Consider the following 19,485-nt stretch of genomic DNA (forward strand, 5'->3'; position numbering starts at 1 on the left):
CAGTCAGGGAAGGGCAGGGAAGGGAGTCCTTCTCAGACTGAAAGTGGAAATTCTGCTTTTCAGAGGTGGAGTCATTGACCTCAATGAATGATAACCTTGAAGTCAACAGACTAAATTAATGCTCTACTTTCTGTATTTGAGAGCAGGAAAGTGAAAACCTGGACAGCTAAAGTTAGATTCGTGCATCCATATTTAAAAAGAAGTTGCCTATTTAAAAGAAAAGAGTTTTTTTTTTCCTTTCCCCTCCTCCAGAATGGCTCAGTACCTGTGATATTGAAAATTGAAGTTTTCAGCCTCAGCCCTCATCTAAGAGGAAACAAAAATCCTGTTCCAGGTTTTTTTCATGGAATTATAGTCTGGTGGAGGATGCTGCTTTCCTTATTCAGGAACAGAGCAGAGCATCTAAACCTGAAAATCTTCAGATGCTGCTGTGCTTATATATAGTTTTAATATTCTGGAAAAGTAATTTCTATTCATTTTGTCTCTCAGTGCATGTGGCCCTCTTTTAAAAACCTTTTGAGGTAATTCTCAATGAAGTTTTAAGTTGTGAGGAGACTTCTCTATTGCAAGGCTGAAATTTATTTCTGTTGATGATTTCTAGCAGCAAGGACTCACTTAGACTTGAGAAAAAATTGACTTTGAACAAAGAAAAATTAAAATTCAGATTAAAAATTGGTACCACTTCAGCTTCTGAGCATGTTTTGTGTTGAATCCATAAGCACAGGAGCAAATGTTTGTAGGAGGTATCCTGCTGTATAAATTATGGTTTTACAAAGGTAGAAATGGATTATAAAGGTGGAAATGGTGGAAATGACCTCTCCCCCATCCCTGAAAGTTTTACTCCATTGGGGTTAGGTTTTAAAATACAGAGATACACTACAGGATGGCTCCCTTAGCAGCCAGGCCTGAGGAGCTGCTAGTTCTTGGTAAGAATTCCATTTATAGTACTTTATCAGGAAGGTGAGAGGCAAGAACTGGGCAAATACTTTTCCCAAATCATGCTGAAATTGGACATAATGACTTGTAAAAGATCAGTATTTCTCTTTTTCTAGTCAGGCTGAGTCTTCCTGCTCTATTCACTCCATCCCTTGGTGTGTGGTTTTTAATGTTCATTAACAGTGGTGCCCAGATGTGTTTGCTTGATGCCTAACTGGTGGATTCCCAGTTTGTCAGAAAACCACAGGATATGCTCAGCTTGATGACAGAGTTTTTACCTGATCACACCAAGAGGAGTGAGTTCCTCTCATCAGGTTTGACCAGAGTTTCCATGTGTCAATATGCCATCAGCTGTCCATGGATAGCTTGGATATTTCCTTAAGGCAGCTTAAGGTCACATTTGTCAGCCCTCTGATGTCACTGGGTGCAGCTCAGACGTCATCTGAGTGGGTTTAGTTAAACCCTGCTGGATTTAGGAACACAGTGAACTTGGGAAATGCAAAACTGAGGAGGTTTCACTCTCATATTTCCATCGTGACGCCACAGTCTCAAAACCACGTTTGCTGCTAAGCTGTTAAGGACAGCAATTAGATTAGAGAGCAAAAAGCATCATTTGCTTTTAGCAGTGACACATCAGATGTAAAACTTTGACCTTCAGCTGTCCTGGGAAGAGCAGGGAATTCCCAGCATGGATCCATCAGCCCAAGGGAAAAGCCTCATTGCTGAGGCTCAGCACTCCCTGACACTCACACCTAACCCCTGGTGACATTTGGCTGAGTGAAATCCCCAAATATCTTTGGGGATGGAGATTGGAGTTCATTCACACAGAGCCAGCTGTTGAACATCTTTGCTGGAAAGGTGGAACAGGTGGCAACAGTTTTGTTCCTAGAAGAAGAGATTCGTTCCATAGGAAAGAGATTTGTTCTTGATTTCCTCCTTCCCCATGGGAATCTGCTGGTGCTTGCATTTTCCTAACAAAATTGGTTATTATAGATCCCTTGAAAAACTGAGGATACAAAGCAGAGCATTAAGTTTTTCTTTTGCTGGTTAATTCTGAATCTTCTGATTTCTTTTTGTGCATACTCTTAACTTCTGTTTCATCTCAATGAATCTGCTTTGTGAACAGAGAATCCAACCTCAAACCATCCAACACTTTGCCTTTTCTTTACAAAAATCACAGAACATTTTGATATTTGTGCATCTTGCCTATTTGAGCTCAGTATTTTGGGGTGACCTTGCCACTTGTCTGTGGTCCCTCAGATATGATGCAGAGGGATCAGCAGATGTGCTGTGCCACGAAATAAATAGAAAGGTGATGTTTGTAAAGGTTTGGCTTCATTCTTACCTGGTTGTGCAGGCAGTGAGGCCTTTAAAATATTATAATGCTGTGATTAAAGTCCACAATTCCTCAGGACTGCCTCGCCACTCCAGAAAAATAAACTTGTTTCTGGTAATATATGAAGATCCTGACATGTTTTTTTAGCTGTCATCCATCTTCATGCTCCTCCAAGGTCCTGAAGATTCCTAAATGGAATTAATTGGTTTTCCAAGTTTTTATATATTGTAAAAGTATCTATGATTTCACCTGGTAATGTTGAGTTCTGACTTGCTGTTAATGCCTCTCAGGAGGTCAGATCCTTCTCCAGAGTGGGGTTGAATATAAAACTTGTTTTTATCTTCATAAAATAGCTGTCAAATAATGGCTTACAAGTATTAGATCAGCTTATAAAAAAATGAAATAAATGTAGAAAACTCCACCAAATATATTTACCAACTTTTGTACCTTTGAGTAATCCAGAGGCTTTGGGCTAGTTTGGAATAAAAGTGGGAATTAGCCGTTGGAAATATTTCACTTACTGAAGTTTTTATCAAAATATCTGAAAAGCAGCCGATGTCCATCATAATTCCATGTACAGCTTCACTTTAGGTGTGTTCCAGATGTTTCTGTTAATATAATGCTTTAGGTAGGCTCTGTGTTAGGTCCTTAAAGGCTGTAAAAACCCCAATAATCTGATAATTGTTTTATTCTTGTTTCTTAAGTTGGACCTTTCTAAAACTTCCAGCTGTAAACTCAGGTAATCATTTCACAGTGCTGAGTAATTCCTGGAGACTTCCCTGAGTCCAGTGCTGCATCCACAGTGTGCAGTTTAAGTGTATTTCTGGTGCTGAGAAGGCTCAGAAGGGGAGAGAAATAAGCCAGTGTTTTTTTTTTTTTAGGCTTAAATATTCACATCTCTGGAGTTTTCTCCAAAATTCAGTTTTTCAAAATTGAAAAATACCTTCCACTGTCCCAGGCTGCTCCAAGGCCCAATGTCCAGCCTGGCCTTGGGCACTGCCAGGGATCCAGGGGCAGCCACAGCTTCTCTGGACAACCTGAGATGTTGAAGGAAGACTTTGATCCCAGCATTAAGATAACTGTGATAAATAAATAACTGAAAAAAATAGAAGTTAGTTTTGTGTGATTTAATTTAGAGCAGTTCATGAGGATCTTGTGTTTTGTCATTAGTGGTCTTCAAAATCAACTGAGCATTCCTGACCTTTCATGTCCCTGGGCGGTTGTTGGGTAAGAGCACAAACCTCTTTTAAACCTCACAAAAACCCAGGGTCACAGCCCAAAATCATGAGGTGAGCAGTGCAGCTCTTGGTCAGTGCTTTTGATGTGTTTTCCCTTCTTCACATCCCAGGATTTTCCAAAATCCACTTCACAAGTGAGCCTCTCCTGCTTTGCCATTTTCCCTAATTGCAAGGAGGCTGTCTCAAGTAAGAGCCATGATCTGTGAGCCGTGCCAGCAGAGAGCTGCAGGAGCAGCTGTGGGCAGAGGAGATTTCAGAGCACCAATTCCCACACCTAAAGAGCTGTTGCCCAGCTATTCCACAGAGCATTCCCAGCCTCCAAACCCAATCCCATGGAGCAGCACATCTGTGATACTTCACTGGCCTGGCTGCAGAGCTGGGTGGCTGCCTGGTGGGAAGGATTCCTGCAACATGCTGACTGCCACACATTCCCAGGAGTTGCTGGGAAGAGTGCTGCTCACAGGGATGCCCAGGATGCCCTCGCCCTGTACAGACACTGTGCATCTCTTTGGGAATCTTCATTATCCCAGCAGCATCCAGGGGTACACAGCTGCTGCTTCCATGCTTCCTCAGCTCTTAATTCCACTGTTGTCCACTGCTCCTTAAATACTTTTTCCTTTTCTCTTTGGACTTGTGATGTTTCAGGAGAAAATTGCTTTTTTTCCTTCTTGTCAAAACCCCAGGGTTGTTCTATCTTCTGTTATGTATACATAATATATAAATGTATATGTATATGTGTGTATATCTATATATCTGTATCTATATCTATATATATGAATATAGCTTCTTTTTTCCTAACCTGCAGCTGCAGGAATATTCCTTTACTTCCTTCTCACTTACAAAACCTGGGAGAATTTTGTGTTGCTTTCCTATAGGTTTCCTTCAAAAGTTCAGCTTTTCTTCCATCTTCTGAGAAATTTTATCTGTAAAGTTGTTCTTGTCCTCTGGCTTGGGCTGACTTCATGGACTTCAGGAGTCTTCATGACTTCTCTTCTGAAGAAAAGAGATTTTCTTCAGAAAAATAAAAAAGGTTGTTTCACACCCAAATCAATGGGTCAGTTTTCAAGTTAGGATTCTACACCTTCAGGTTAAATTCTGCACTCAGCTTTGTTTTCCTACAAAGATTCTGGTAGCAAAAGGCCCCAGGCAATGACTGCTTGGATCCTGAGAAAGGCAAAAAGTAGTTGTTGTGTTTTTTGTTTGTTTGGTGTTTTCTTTTATGTCTGGAGGCATGTGGAGCTCCAGGGGAAGGCAAGAAGCGCAACTTCATTTTTTCTTGGGAGAAATCCAGGCTCTATAGGCTGCCATCCAAATGCAAAAATTCTGACACTTCTCTGCTCAGAAAAAGTGCCACCAAAACGGAGCCAGCTGAATACTCCACTTCTTCAATAGAAGGCAGTTTCCTGAAATAGAATTTGGGAGCTAACTTCGTCTGGAGCAGGGATTTGGGTTCAAAACACTTCCAGATCCATAGTGACGTCTTTTCACTTGAAGTCTTTCACTCTGGCTACAGGTATTTGAGTAAACAACTCAGTGGGTATTCGGATACCTGAGGAATCATTTGTGTCCTGTAATTCCATTAATTATAGCCTGTATGACATGAATGAAAAATCTGCTTCATTTTTTCTGGGAAGGGGTTGGTAGAGAAGGGAATTCTTGCTTTCATAGAATCCTGGAACGATTTGGGTTGGAAAGGAGCTTTAAGAGAATCCCATTCCCACCCCATGATCCCAGGTTGCTCCAAGCCCTATCCAGCCTGGCTTTGGACACTTCCAGGGATGGGACATCCACAGCTTCTCTGGGAATTCTATCCCAGGGCCTCCCCACCCTCCCAGGGAACAATTCCTTCCCTACAAATACACTTTGCACAGATACACTTGCTCAGGATTTACAGATTGGTTACAGTATTTTACCACAGTATTTTACTGCTTGACTTCGTGTCACACTTTTTGCCAAGGATCTGAGTTTATTAGCAGTATCTTTTTGCCATCAAAAATCCACATTATCCTCGATAACAGATTAGCAGTAGCTTCGTCTTCCCAAGGAGCTGCAGGAACCCATTAGGAAGATGGTTAATCTCCCTCCTGGATAAGCCTTTTGATCAATTTAGAGAAAAGTGAATTGGTGTCTTCTGAGCAAGTCTGGGTAGCAGCTACTTAAACAAAGCGATTTGGGCTCCTTTCAACATCAGCTCCTAATGAATCGTCTGAATTTCATCAAAGACCAGGTAATTAGACAGGTACTGCACCTTTGGATTAATGGCACCTCTGACAGAGGCCTTTCCTTATTCAAAGATAGGAACCTGATCACTTTTGGAAAACAAGAAGTGCCTCAGGAAGTTTTTGGAAGCATCTGGACGAGATGCTCCATGGAGAAACATTGCTGTGCTCAGGATTGGAGAGTCAGGGAGTCTCTTTCCTCCAGCCCTTTCTGGGCTCCTCAGCACAGTTACAAGGCAAGGGACAAGCACAGGAAATTCCACTTGTGACTCTGTGCCTAATGTGACTTTTAGTCCTCAGGAATGAAATCCTGGTAGGTGGGAACACAAAATGACTGTGGTGTCTGAGCTTTCCCTGGAACAGCAGCTCTGCTCCCAGAGAGCAAGGGATAGGATGAGATGAGCCTCAAGCTGTGCCAGGGCAGGCTCAGGCTGGATACAGGAGGAACTTCTTCACTGAAAGGGTTGTTATACATTGGTATTCAAGATCATCATCCAGCAGCACCATCTCACCCCAAACCATGTCCCCAAAGGGCCATATCCAGACTCCTGAGCACTCCCAGAGACAGGGACTGCAAACCTCCCTGGGCAGCTCATTCCAATGACCACTCTTGCATTGGAAAGTGGTCTGATGGATATTTCCTCAATCCAGTCAGAACCTCCCCTGGCAAAATCATTTAATGCTGATGTTCTGAAACACTGGACAGTTGGCTAAAGGTGGCAGTGGCACTCTGAAGAGTCTGCCATGCTTTCCTCTCACAAATGATGGCAAAGGTGATTTTTCCACTTCTGTCCATTCCCTTTTGTTTGCAGAGATGTTGGGAAGTCTCCCCTGTCCTGTTTTGTGGGACAGAAGAAGAAGGGAAGTCCCCCCTTGCATTCCTTCTGTTAGGACATGGTCAGGCTCTCCAGAGCTGCTAAGGAATCGTAGCAATTCCACAAATTCCTGCAGAAGTCTTGAGGAGCTGTGTGAGATGGAGTGACATTTGGAAGCTGTTGTGTGCTCACTTGGCCAGCAGTGCCAGAGAACAACACCGTGGTGCTTTCAACCCAGATGCTTTGGCAGAGCACAGCCTCGAGTGTCGCCACTGCTTGGCAGAACAACTGGTGCTGCAAGGAGGAGCAGGTGCTTTGGGCTTTTGCTGCTCATCCTGCACCAAGGCCCTGCTTTTTGCAGTGGTTTTGGAGCACCAGAAACAATGTTGCTCTTTTCTTCTGGTAAGGGTTTGAACTCTTAGAGGGACTTGGTAAAAAGTTGGGCTCTCTGTGGCAGTGATGAGAATGATGAGTTATGTGTCTTTTCAAGTATCTTATAGGTGGCAGGTCCTCTGCTTGTTTTATAATTTGTCCTCCAAATTCATGGAATCATGGGATGGTTTGGGTTGGAAAGGACCTTAAAGATCATCCATTCCCACCCCAGCCATGGCAGGGACACCTTGCACTGTCCCAGGCTGCTCCAAGCCCCAATGTCCAACCTGGCCTTGGACACTGCCAGGGATCCAGGGGCAGCCACAGCTTCTCTGGACAACCTCATTCAGAATTGTAGTAGCAGAAAGTCCTGTTAGCTTGAGGGCCATTTGATAACTGTTGATGTCCTGGTGGGGTAACATTTCTTTGTGGTAACATTTCTTTGCACCCCTTCCGGAGCATCTCTGCCCACCACAGCCTGACACAGCCCTCAGTCCAATGAGTTTTCAGTCATGGCAGGAGGGCATTTCCAACTTCTTCCCTCTTCTTTTGGCATCTGCCTGCCAGGGAAGAGTCAGGCTGTTAAAAGACTCATCCTCACATGTGTGTTTGCCAGAGTCCTGTCTGTGCCACGCATGAAGCAGGGTGTTCTTTTCCCTCAGAACACTTCTAAAATCCCAGTGCTGAGACTTTGAAACTCATTGACACCTAAACTTTTAAATACTTTGTATGTCATTGTTTCAGTTTTCTTGCCTTGCAGTCCCTTGGTGGCATGACTCTGTAGGAGGTCGTGGTTGTTTTGCATTGCAGGACAGTCGTGTCTGGTGCCTGTGAATGTGATGTTCACAATGTCCTTAGGATCTGGGAACATTCCCTGACCAGACCAGGACACAGTTGTGTTTGAAACTGCAGCAGAATTAAAAGCCTTCAGGGAATAGAACTCCATTAACATTTCTGCTGTGAACTGGACTTGGGGTGATTTTTTCCCAGAACACAATTGTTGGCTGAACCTGGAAGAATTCCCTGTGTGTTTGGTGTTTGGATCCTGTTAGTAGTTTTCCATCATCACCTTTCCTTAGAAACATTCAGTTCTCTTTCCTCAGGTGAAATGCTCCCTCTGCACCTCTCTGGAAGCAAGAAAACCCAAACCTAACACCAAACCATGGCAAATAGTAATTTATATATCCTTCAGGAAATGCTGGAATGATTCCTTCCCTCCCTGCCCCATTTCAGCACCCCGTGGAAGTCACCTGCATTTTTTCTGGTGGCCACAGTGCCTCACTTCCCATTGATGCTGCAGTTGCAGGGGACAGGCAGCTCTCAGGAGCTTCTTCTGGGAATTGACATTCCAGAAAAACCAGAGACTGATGGAAGGAGAGACTCAAATGTTCCAGCTGGAGCAGAGTGTCTTTGCTTTATGCATCTTCCATGATGTCCCTGCAGGGGACAGGTGGCACTTCTTGGAAATGGGAAGCCTAGTGGTGGCAGATGGGAGCTTTTGGAACCTGGGAGTTGGATTTATGGATGCAGATGAGCTGAAGGAGGGCAGGGGTGGATGGGATATTGGGAATTAGGAATTGTTCCCTGGCAGGGTGGGGAGGCCCTGGGATGGAATTCCCAGAGAAGCTGTGGCTGCCCCTGGATCCCTGGCAGTGTCCAAGGCCAGGTTGGACATTGGGGCTTGGAGCAGCCTGGGACAGTGGAAGGTGTCCCTGCCCACTGGATCATCTCTGAAGTTCCTTCCAACCCAAACCATCCTGTGATTCTATAACATACAGACAAAATTGAAAGTTTTAAAATTTGCACAACTCCAATACTTGGGTAGTGTTGCTCTCATCATTATTAATAGTGTGAAAAAAGCCTAATTTTTAGAGTTAGTTTTAACACCTCCTCCTTAGTTTGTGCTGGAAACAGTAAAGCCTTGGAAAAGTATGAGTTACATTCAGAAATAATTTTCTTAAATCACAATATTATCCTAAAGGAATAATGATATTTTTTGTTTCATGGGTGATTTTTGTTGTTTTGTTTTAAAATTTTCTGGGTTGAAATTTATGTTGAGAGAAATTACTGCAGTTCACAGTGAGCCCCACTTTGGGGTTGTGTTGTTTGGATTAATGAAGTCTGGAATCCTCAGGTTTTGGTGGTTTCCAGCTGGAAGTATGGATTCAACCACACTTAAGTTTTTTTTCCTCCTTAAAAGCTGCTACTTCAAGGTGAGACAAATCAAAAGAACTAATTGCTTCAACTTAAAAGTGTGGATACTAAATACAGGAATTATTACAAAGGCAGGAAATTGGGCTTTTAAGTGAGTGCTTTGGAATTGTGAGGTTTGACTGGACTTGTCAACCTCCTTGCCTGGGTTTATTTCTGATTTTTTTTGGGGCTTCTCTGTGATGAGCACTAAGTTGGGAATGGAAATATTGAAACTTTTTACTGAGGAATGATTTATTGTTTAAAGACTTGAGAAGTCTGAGTGGAGTTTGTCAGGACTGGCTTCAGATTCCTGCTGTAAAATGCAGGTGTCAGAATATCAGTTACCAAATCATTGAGAACACAGGAGAAAAATGGTTTAGTTACAGTTCACAACCTGTGAGGATTTTATGGAATAGTTCTGGGGCTTCCAGGCTACTTTGGAGTGAGGAAAAAACCCTGGAATGTTATTATTTTATGAACTGTGATATGGAATAATAAGGACAGCGTGCTCAGGAGTTTCAAAGTATTTTGATTTTCAGGAACTCTGTCAGCAATGTCTTCAAATGCAACAGAACTGCTCTGTTTGTTGCCAAAACTTAATTTTGTGCTATAAACTTCCCTTGGAGTGACATGAACTGCTTCAAAATCATACATGAGATCAGCTGTTGTGGGAATTCCCTGGAATTATCACACCAGCAGCTTCCCATAATCGAGGTGTAATTTATAACAGTGGATTTTTTTTTTTTTTGGTTGAGTTTTTCACTTGAAAAAGTCTGTGCGTGCAAGTCTTCAAAAGGTTGACAGGAATGGTGTGTGTGTCAGGTTAATAGCAATCTCAAATCCAATCCCCCAAATCCCAAACTGTTTGGAATTAGTAAAGGAAAAACGACTTTTAATGTCAATAGGACTTCAAACTCTTCAAGTGGAAGGAGGGGACAGCCCGAATTCTGAAAATACACACTTGCCCACGTGCCAAGTTACTTTATTTTTACAGTTGGTTTTATTTTAACATTGTCATCACTGTGTTAGATGAAATCTACCTTTATTTATGGTAGACACCAGAGCTGGATGGATGTCACCCAGTGAAATAGTTGGAAAATCCATGGGATTATTCAACTGAGTTAAAAAGATTTTGCATCAATTCCTACCAACTGCCTGTATTCAAACTACAAAAGTACTTGGAGATCCTCCCCCTCTCTCCTGAAAGCTGTTCTCTTTGGTCAGGTATTGAATAATTTATATCATGTGAGACTCTTGCACATGATGTATTCATCCCTTGTTTAGCTCTTACATTCATGGTTTGGCATGCTGGCTGTACATTGATATGGGAGATGCTTCCCATTTTTTCTCTACCAACTGTTTAAATATATCTTGTGCCTCAGTAACTACAAATGGGAAATAGAATAATTCAAGTAATTTCCCATGATGGTTTTTATGAGTAGGAAAAGATTGCTTTTTCAAATTTTTTTCAACATAAATATCTGTTTGTACAATAGATTAAAGGAGAGCTTTAAAAATTGCACCGATATTTATGTTAACTTTACATTCAGCTGGAAATTCCTGAGACATCAGGCCAGCTATTGATTTGGGATAAAATCTCGGGTGTTTTTCACCTCTCGTGCAGTTTGACGTGTTGCCATGTAGCAGGTAATTTATTCCATCGTTAATTAGTTTTGCGCTGCAAACTGCAAATTGTGAGTAATGTTCTTCGGAGGTGGGGGAAGGAGGAGGCGCTGCACCAACACGAGGAACTCTCGGGGAAGTGCTGATAAAAGTATTTCCCTGAAAGGACAGCGGAGCAGCCCAGCAGAAGGATTAGTGCTGTAAAGTCCCGGCCCAGCCTGGATTGCTTGGAAAATCTTGTAAGCCCCTGCTCAGGTAACGCTGCTGCTGAGCACGGGAGAAATGCAGTGTTTTGGTTCCAAAACCTGACATGAGATCAAGAATAGGTGGCACTGATTTTTGGGGTGTGTAGCACACGCACACCGAGATAGCTGCTTGTGGTTTAGGGCATGTGAGGAGGTATTTCAGTAGTTTCACTGCTGATAAAATGTCCAAAATGAAGTTAAATGAGGAAGTTAAATGAGGTAAAACTTGCGGTTCTGTTGGAACTGACATTTCGGCCGCTGGGCAAAAGGAAATCCCCCGATCAAGGTGTGAAAAGTTTGGATGCCCTAGAGACCCACAGCAAACAGGGATCTTCTCCCCCGTTTCCCCACGGCCCAGGTGAGCAGGGACGAGAGCAGAGCGGTGTCCCCACCGATCCCCAGTGTCCCCACGGCTCCCCTGCCCTCCGTGCCTTGTCCCCCGGCCGATGGCACCTTCCCGGAGCCCCGGAGAACAGGAAGCACCCCCCGCCCCGTTCGCAGGTGAGTGACTCGCAGCGGCGCTGGCACAGCGCTGCCGGGCTCGGCAAAGTGCAGTAAAACATGCCCGGCATCGCTGCGGCCGCCACGGCGTAGAGAGGGGACAGTGCTGCTCGAGGGACAGGCGGGGGCTTCCAGAGTAAGTCTGTCACTCTTTGCATTTCCAGCCGCCGCGTTTCCACATCCGCAGCCGTGCGCGTGGGAAGGGGGATCTCCCCAGCAGCCCTGCGAGCAGTGCTGGTCAGTGATGGATTCACACCGGCACAGGCACTGAGACACCAAGATGCTGTCAGATTATCTTTATATATTTTTTTTTCTTTATAATCGGTCCAAAAAGAAAAAAAAAATCTGCTTATTTCTCGTAGGATGCTTCAGCTTCGCTCCCGTTCAGTCGTTAGCAGCGGCGGCGGAATGAGCTGTAATTTCATTTGCTTGAAATCTGGCGGTGGGGGGGTGAATTAGAATAAGAATAATAATAAAGGATGTTCTGTCTTTAGGGTTAAACCCAAACCAACGAAACATAAATTCATATCCTGGCAAAAAGGGAAGGAAAAAGGGAAGGACAGGAGCAGCCTGACACAGTAATTTTAGGAGGTGACCTGCCTAAGGCAGCGACAGGGAACTTTGGAGCTTTTTAAAGCGCTGGGAAGAATTCCAGCCGGCCGAGCAGCGTTGGGGGATCTCTGCATCCCCAGCCCTGCAGAAGGCGTCCCGGAGCCGGCCGGGCGAAATCCTAACGCGGGCGCGTTTATCCGTAATCCCGTGTATCATGGCTGCGCCGCCCTGCCCTTGCTGTGGGGGTGAAATGTAGAACATGAGCCTGATCCTCGGGAGATGGAGCTAATTTCGCCCTAAACTGGAAAGTGTTAACAGCGCCCGGCGAATGTGACAAAGCTCAATCGCGCTCCTTGTTTATGGAGCCCGCGCCCATTGGCCGCCGCGCGCCAGCTCTGCCCTGGCAACTGCGCGCCCGCATTTGCATAGCGCGCCGCCATTGGCCGGCTCCGCGGGGCCGCGGGCCAATGGCGCGGCGCGGCCCGGGGTGGGCTATGCTAATGAGGCGCTGTTGCTGGGGCGCCGAGGCAGGCGGGGATGCGCTGAGGGGAGCGCCGGGAAAGGCTTCCCTCACACACAGCGCAGCGCAGCGCAGTACAGCACAGCACAGCACACAGAGCGGCCTGCGCCGTCAGGAGCCGGGCCTGCGCTGCTCCGGCCCAGGGCACCCGCGACTCAGCCTTCCTGCTGCTTGGCCTCCTAGTTTTTGTTCTATTTTTTAAAATTAAAGTGCCCTAAAGTAGCCAGGTTGCCGCAGAAAGCGCGGCTGTGGAACGCTGATACACTCGCCTGGCGTATCAGCCCCTCCTCGCTGTCCGAGACCAGGATCTCAGTCTTCAGAACCATCTATTTCTGGGACATGCACACCCTCACCCTTCAAAATGGGTTTTTCACATCCCCCTTCTCTGTGTCTGAGATCAGGGTCTCAATCTTACTCTTTAGAACCATCTGCTTCTGGAACATATACACACACCTTTTGAAAATAGGGTTTTTACGTCCCCCTCCTCCCTTCTTGCTATCGGAGATCAGGGTCTCAATCTTATTCTTCAGAACCATCTAGTTCTGTAATGCATACACTCACCTTTCAAAATTGCGGTATTTACAGCCCTCTTCTCTCTGGATCAGATCAGGATCTGAATCTTACTCTTCAGAACCATGTATTTCTGGAACATAAACACACACCTTTCAAAACTGGGGTATTTGCATCCCCCTCTTCCCTTCTCACTGTCCAAGATCAGGGTCTGAATCTTATTCTTTAGAACCATCTATTTCTGGAACACCCCTTTCAAAAATGGGATATTGACATCGCCCTCCTCCCCATCCCCAGACAAACCCACACCACAAACCAAGCCCCTCCTCAGCTGTAAGTTGAGTCCAGGCTTTTTTCTGTCCTAAATATCATCCCTGCCTAAGAATATTGGGGAATCTGATCTTAAAATATATTCTGTTGCTTAAATCTGCTTCTGTATCTGTTCCTTTTTTTTCTTTCCCTGCTTTCCCAACCAGCTTTTTTTCCTGTTCAGTCATGGATCACTTTACCTTCTTCAGTCCTGTTCCTTCTGTCTTCCTTAGTGTCCAATTCCTGGGTTTTCTTTCCATAACTGCTCACATTCTCTCCATCCAACTCAGTAAAACTGACTGTAAGGATAATGAATTATTTAACTGAGTAAATCCAGATACATTCCATGTTATTTTCTCCTTTTTTTTGCTTCCCTTTAGCATAAGTATCAATGCGTATCTGAGGTTTGATACCACCTGGCATTTGCTAGTCATGGTGAAAATTCCTGTCACCAGCAGATTTTTGGTTTAATCTATTTTTTACTGTGGTGGAATTCTAATTTTTTGACTGTTTTCTAAACCCTTCAGAAAACTTCAGGTTCAGCAGAAGGAAATTTAATCTCTCTTGAATGAAGCCAACCTTTTCATAGGGAAACTTGATGATTTCTAGAAGTTAAAAACTTAGATTAGATACAAATTCTGTGTACTCAGAGTTTGCTGAAGCTTTCAGAAGAATGAGTTTAGAGGTTCTTTTGTATCATGTTTAAGGGATAAAATAATGTCAGCCTAAACTTTGTATCACTAAATTTCTGTTGTAGTAGATGACCATGGATTATAGTTTTTCTCCTTATTCACTGAATTTGACAGAAATTTCTGATTTCTGTTTGTATTTGTGGTTTTCACTGGGAACTGAGGGACAGGTGGGTCTTTGAGCAAGATGAAATATGCAGAGGTAGTTGGAGTTAAGTAATTGTTGGAAAACCTGTGTTTGGAATAATATTCACACCTCAGCCTTAATTTCTGCTTTAAGAGCTGTTATGTTTGTTTGGTCAAAGGTTGGACTTGATGATCTTGGAGGTATTTTCCAACATTATTGTTTCTGTGATTCGTTGGACTTTCACCGTGATCATAAAAAATGTTTATCTCCATTTTCCCCTTTCCTTTATATTCCCTCTATTTAAATGGCAGGCTATTCATTCACTTAGAAAAATTATAAACCTTAGAATAATTGCATAAAAGCATAAAATGCCCATAAATTTGTAGGGGGAGAGAAAAAAGAAGCCTCAGAATCTCAGTCTTGGCACATTTTCACCAGCATTGGTAACCTCCGGAAAAGGAGGATTTGAATAATTTTTGTTTTTCAGTTTGCAAGCAAATGTTAGGCCTCTTCTTGAAATACAGCTCATTAAATATTCAGTAGTAAAGTATTGACTGCTGAGATATTGTTTCACTCACTCATTTGTCATAAAATAAATAAACACACGTTGGGGTGAATCATCAGCCAAAGTACTTGAGTTTGACCAGTGCTCCTGAGGAGTTGGACAGAGTTCCAGTGTGGCAGGAAAACTTGGGAAGAACTTCAGCTGTGCATCAGGAAAAGGGAAAACCCTCAGTAATAACTCTATTGCTGTGTGTACAGATGCACAGTTGAGAATGTTTCCTCTCTAAATCCTGGGATATCCTCTCTTGGAGGATCACATGAGGGCAGTGTGTCAAAAAGGAGCTTTTTTTACCTAACCTGTAAAGCTGCTCCTCTGTGGAGCTCTGTAAAACAGAGATTTACCTGCTAGGATGTGTTCCTTGTCTTTGTAAAGTCCTGAATATACAAAAAATCTGAATTATGGAGCCTTTTTGTGTTTATCCCATGTCTCGATGTTTTTTCTGCAGAACAGGAGAAAATCCAGAATGCTGCAGAAGGAAATGATTGTTTGTGAATTCCAAGGATGCAAAAACAATGACCACTCTATAGAATGTATATGCAGACAGGAATAATTTTATTTGGAGCACAGCCTGAAGAGTGTCAAGGGATATTATGTTAAACACAATGCAAATAAAAAGATCTATTGTGTGACCACCTATTCAGGGAGCTCTGCTTCCATTCTGCCCCCTAAAACAAACAGGGCATTCATGGAGCCAAACAGAATCATAACTTATTGACATGGAGGCACTGAATTAAAGCTGGGGAAGGATTCTGGCCTTCCCTGATTTCTGGGCACAGTACTCTTCATTTCAGTGGTTTTTCACTCCATTCAGTCCTTTGCAGGACTATCCATAGGTTCAGTTCTCCCTGTTTCCTTGTGGAATTTCAGGTGTTTTTTAGCTGTGCTTGCAAGAAGCTGCTTCTCCAGGGCAGAAATGTAAAAGCAGAGGTCTCACAGAGCTTAATTTTGACTTTGAAAGTTAAAAGCACTTGTGTTTCCTGTAGGTTTTAGCTGAGAACTTTGGCAACCTTGGGCTTCATTTATTAAAAAAAAAAAAGTGGTTTCACTTTCACAACATTTTCTGAGTTCTAAGATTCTCCGGAGTGTACTCAAAGTAATATTTAGAAGTTAATGAAACACAGATTTATATAGTGTTGCCAGTGGATTAAATGAATTTTAGAAACTTCCTTCTCTTCTAGTGGGAGAATTACGACAAGCAGCAGCTTTCAGTCCTTCTGCTACAGAAACTTCCCACAGCCTTTCAGGTCTGAGCCCCAGTTATTCTCCAGGAAAGGGAACTCATGTCCTCTGATTGCAGAGAAACCACAGACCACAAGTCCTTCCCAAAGTCCACCTCCTGCCCCAGCAGAAACTAGGCTTGGCCTACTTTTTCTCCAGGATGGGAAAGGTGCCACCCAGGAGTTTTATGTCACCTGCTGAGCACTGTGCTCTCCCTGCTCTTGTCCAGTAGGGAAGAACAGGAGAAGGAGGAATCGAATCTGTGGGTGTGTTGGGCTATGAATGGGATTGGAGAGGGGGTTGTTTCTAAGTTTAGGGCTTCATTCTGCTCTGAAGGAAAGCATTTCTGGCATTTCTGTACAGGGAAGTTGGCTGAATAGTTATTGTAGGATAACTTCTGCAGTAGCCATTCTTAATAATTCCCCCACAATAATAAAGTTCCTCCAGAGGAGCAACTCCTGTGGGATATTTATAACAGGATTGTTCTCCAGTAGCTGCTGCAGGTAATTTCCCTTTGTTCCCTGAGTTCTCTCAGCTTTTCCCTGAGTTCTCTCAGCTTTTCTCACTCCAGACCAAGCAGCCTGAGCTCTCTGCACCCCCAGGTTCTCATGCAGTCCCTCCAAGCCCCGTGCTTGGGGACAATGGGCAGAGCAGGGCTGCACAAGTTCACTCAGAGTTCAGGTTGGCATTTGCTCATTGCTTGAAAGATGATTGTTCCAAACTCACCAATCCCCTGTGGTTGACATTTGTGATGCTCGGGCAGAACTCTGCTGGGTCTAACTCATCTAACTCATCTGCAGTGTGGGTTTATTTGAACACAGAGTTCTCAGGATACAAATGTGTGTTGCTAATTTCTCCTTACAGGCACAGTCAGTACCTGAGGTGTCACAATGCTCATGGATGCTCAGAGCTTTGCCAAGCAGAGATTTTGAAAAACAAAGTTGAGCAGGACTCTGCAAAACAATTAACTTTTGCAAAAAAAAAAAAAAGAAAAAAAAAGAAAAAAAAAGAAAAAAAACCCTCACATCAGCATTTTCTTAGAGGGTCATGGGGCTGTTTTCACATTCACTGATGTAAACACAGAATAAAGCAACGAGAAGTGCTTGCCTTCACCTGTGGTGGCTTAGCAGGGATTAGAAATAAAAAGATTTGAAGTCTGAGGCAGTCCTGTGCAGCCAGAAGCACCTAGCTGGTCTGTGGTGTGGCCCCACAAGCTCTTGAGCTGTGAGTGTGGAAAGGAGAACAGCCTTTGTGGGCAACGAGACACTTCACACTTTTATTCTCTGGCAGGTTCTCACTCAGCTGCCAATGTATCCCTGAGAGGGAATAGAGGGAATATCTGCTCATGGCTGAACAACCCAAACGTGGAAAGGGAGAATGGGACAGGGGGGAGATGAGGGGAAAGAAACTCAAAACATTTCTGGTCAAAGCAATGATCTTCAGGGGAAAATGTTGAAGAAAAGGAAGAAAACTTGTAGCAAGGCCAGGAGAATGGGAAATGAGTTGTGCAGAGGAAGTTTGACACTTCAGCCTGAGTTCATGCAGTGGTTTGGGTTGGAAGGAACCTTAAAGATCATGTAATTCCAACCCCCTGCCATGTGCAGGAGAACCTCCCACTGTCCCACATTGCTCCAAGCTCTGGCCAGCCTGGCCTTGGACACTTTAAACTTGCAGAATTACTGCATTTAAACTTTTAGAAGTATGAAATAAATGCTGATGGGGCTTTCACTGCTTTTACATGCTTGATCTTGCACCAGAATCAGTAGGCAGGGAAGTGTTTTTAAGGCTTTTGCAAAGATTCTGTTATCAGCAAGATAATTCTCTATCTCAGTGCCATGGAACCAAGATGTGCTGTACTTGGGAGATGCTTCTGTCAGTCCTCAAGGCAAACTTGCATCCCTCACAGGGTTCAAACTGTCACAATTGTCCTTTCTTTGGGCTGATTTTGAATTGTGAGGTGAGGAGTATGAAGACATATTAAGGAAATGTCACTTTTTTAATGCTCTAATGATTTTTGTCTGACTTTGCCTCCTCTTTTCTCTTTCACTGTGAATATAACTCAGTAGAACACTTGGGTAGAAGTGTGACAGAGGGACAAAGAGAGTCACAAAGATACTTTGAGAAGCAAAGTGTATCTTTAATGAGCTGGGTGATGGGAATGCAAAGAAACCTTGGAATTGCTGTTGGGATTTTCAGGTGCAGTCCTACCCAACAGAGGAGCTGCTCTAACAACTCCTGATCCAGAGAGAAATCTGTCACTTCATGCTGACTTTTGTGGCACAGAAACATGGAAACCTTGAGGCTGCAAGAGACCTTTGGGGACTGGTTGCCCAGTCCTGTGGCCAGTTGGGCTTTGGCCACAATCCACACATTTTTTCTGTATTTCTCCCCTGTTGGGGTCCCAGGGTCACCTGCAGCTCTTTGTTTGTGCCTTGCTGTGGCTGAGAGAGCTGGGGATGTGTTTTACCACCTGGTGACCTTAAGGTACTTTTTTGGGGAGGAGGTTTAATGTCTGAATGAGTTCTGTGGAGTGATGTCAAAAGGGGAATAACAGGATCTCAAATGGATGAGATTCAAGATTCAACTGAATCTTGAAAAAATGCATTGAGTTCTTAAAAATCTACGCAAAATTTTAAACAAACTTTTCCAATATTGCACCAGTTGTAGTTAATTTATGACTCCTCAATAACCACCATCTCAAATATTTTTATGCGTGGAGTTGATAATGTCTTTGTTGCTTGGATAAATCATAGAGTCACAGAAAGGTTTGGGTTGGAAGGGACCTTAAATTTCTCCAGTCCCACCTCCTGCTGTGGGCAGGGATAACTTCCACTTTCCCAGGTTGCTCAGAGGCCTCATCCAGGGATAGGGAAGCCCCAAAATATCTATTATAAAATATTCCATTTAAAACACAGCTATTTTGAATGACAAAAGTATTTTCCATCCTCACCAAAGAAATAAATATTATTCTTGAGCTTCCTCCACTGTGTTGAGATGATGCTCTAAAGAAATAAACCTTCTTCTTTATGATGAGGGAATCCATTTTTGCAGTGTGTCTATTTTCAGATAGTTCTGAGCTGTGAGCCTCTTTGGAGTGCAAATACACATCAAGGTGGGTATTTTTATGCCTTCCCTGAACTAACATTAGGTAAGGCCTATTTGTAAGATAATTCTACCCACTCCCAATCCATAATCTCTTCCCTTAATGTGCTTCATGCTTGGCATATGTTTTGGGGTTTTTTAATTTCATTTTCTTCCCAAGGTGCTTTACAAGGTGTGATCACTTGAACTTGCAGTGGTTAGAGAGGAAAATTGATGATTGACTACACCTTGTTCCATAGATATTCCTGTCCTGTGGAAGTTCTGGATGTGGTAACAAGTGCCAGTGGATTTGATTCCTGCCCTGGTGGTCAGCAGATCCCTGACTTTTTTGGCTGTCTGGAGCTCTCCAGATAAACCAAAAAGCAATCTCTGAGCCACCAGAGGCTTTGTGAGCCTCAATTAATGGCTGTGCACA

At 43.6% G+C, this 19,485-nt stretch overlaps 1 protein-coding gene across 3 annotated transcripts in view; it reads left to right on the plus strand.

The window, feature by feature from the left end:
- The window catches only part of DYRK1A (dual specificity tyrosine phosphorylation regulated kinase 1A), a 67,154-nt gene that overhangs the window by 27,759 nt on the left and 19,910 nt on the right, over positions 1-19,485 (plus strand). Inside the window, exon 1 of one of the 3 annotated variants that reach the window (XM_085080413.1) lies at positions 11,507-11,614. The exons of the other annotated variants lie outside the window; for them this stretch is intronic. The gene's annotated coding sequence lies outside the window, so the exon portion shown is untranslated. Of the gene's footprint in view, positions 1-11,506; positions 11,615-19,485 lie in introns of those variants that run through there. 3 annotated transcript variants of the gene reach the window in all.

This window comes from Lichenostomus cassidix, chromosome 1 (genome assembly GCF_008360975.1).
Source record: "Lichenostomus cassidix isolate B80296 chromosome 1, HeHo_3.0, whole genome shotgun sequence".
Taxonomy (NCBI): domain Eukaryota; kingdom Metazoa; phylum Chordata; class Aves; order Passeriformes; family Meliphagidae; genus Lichenostomus; species Lichenostomus cassidix.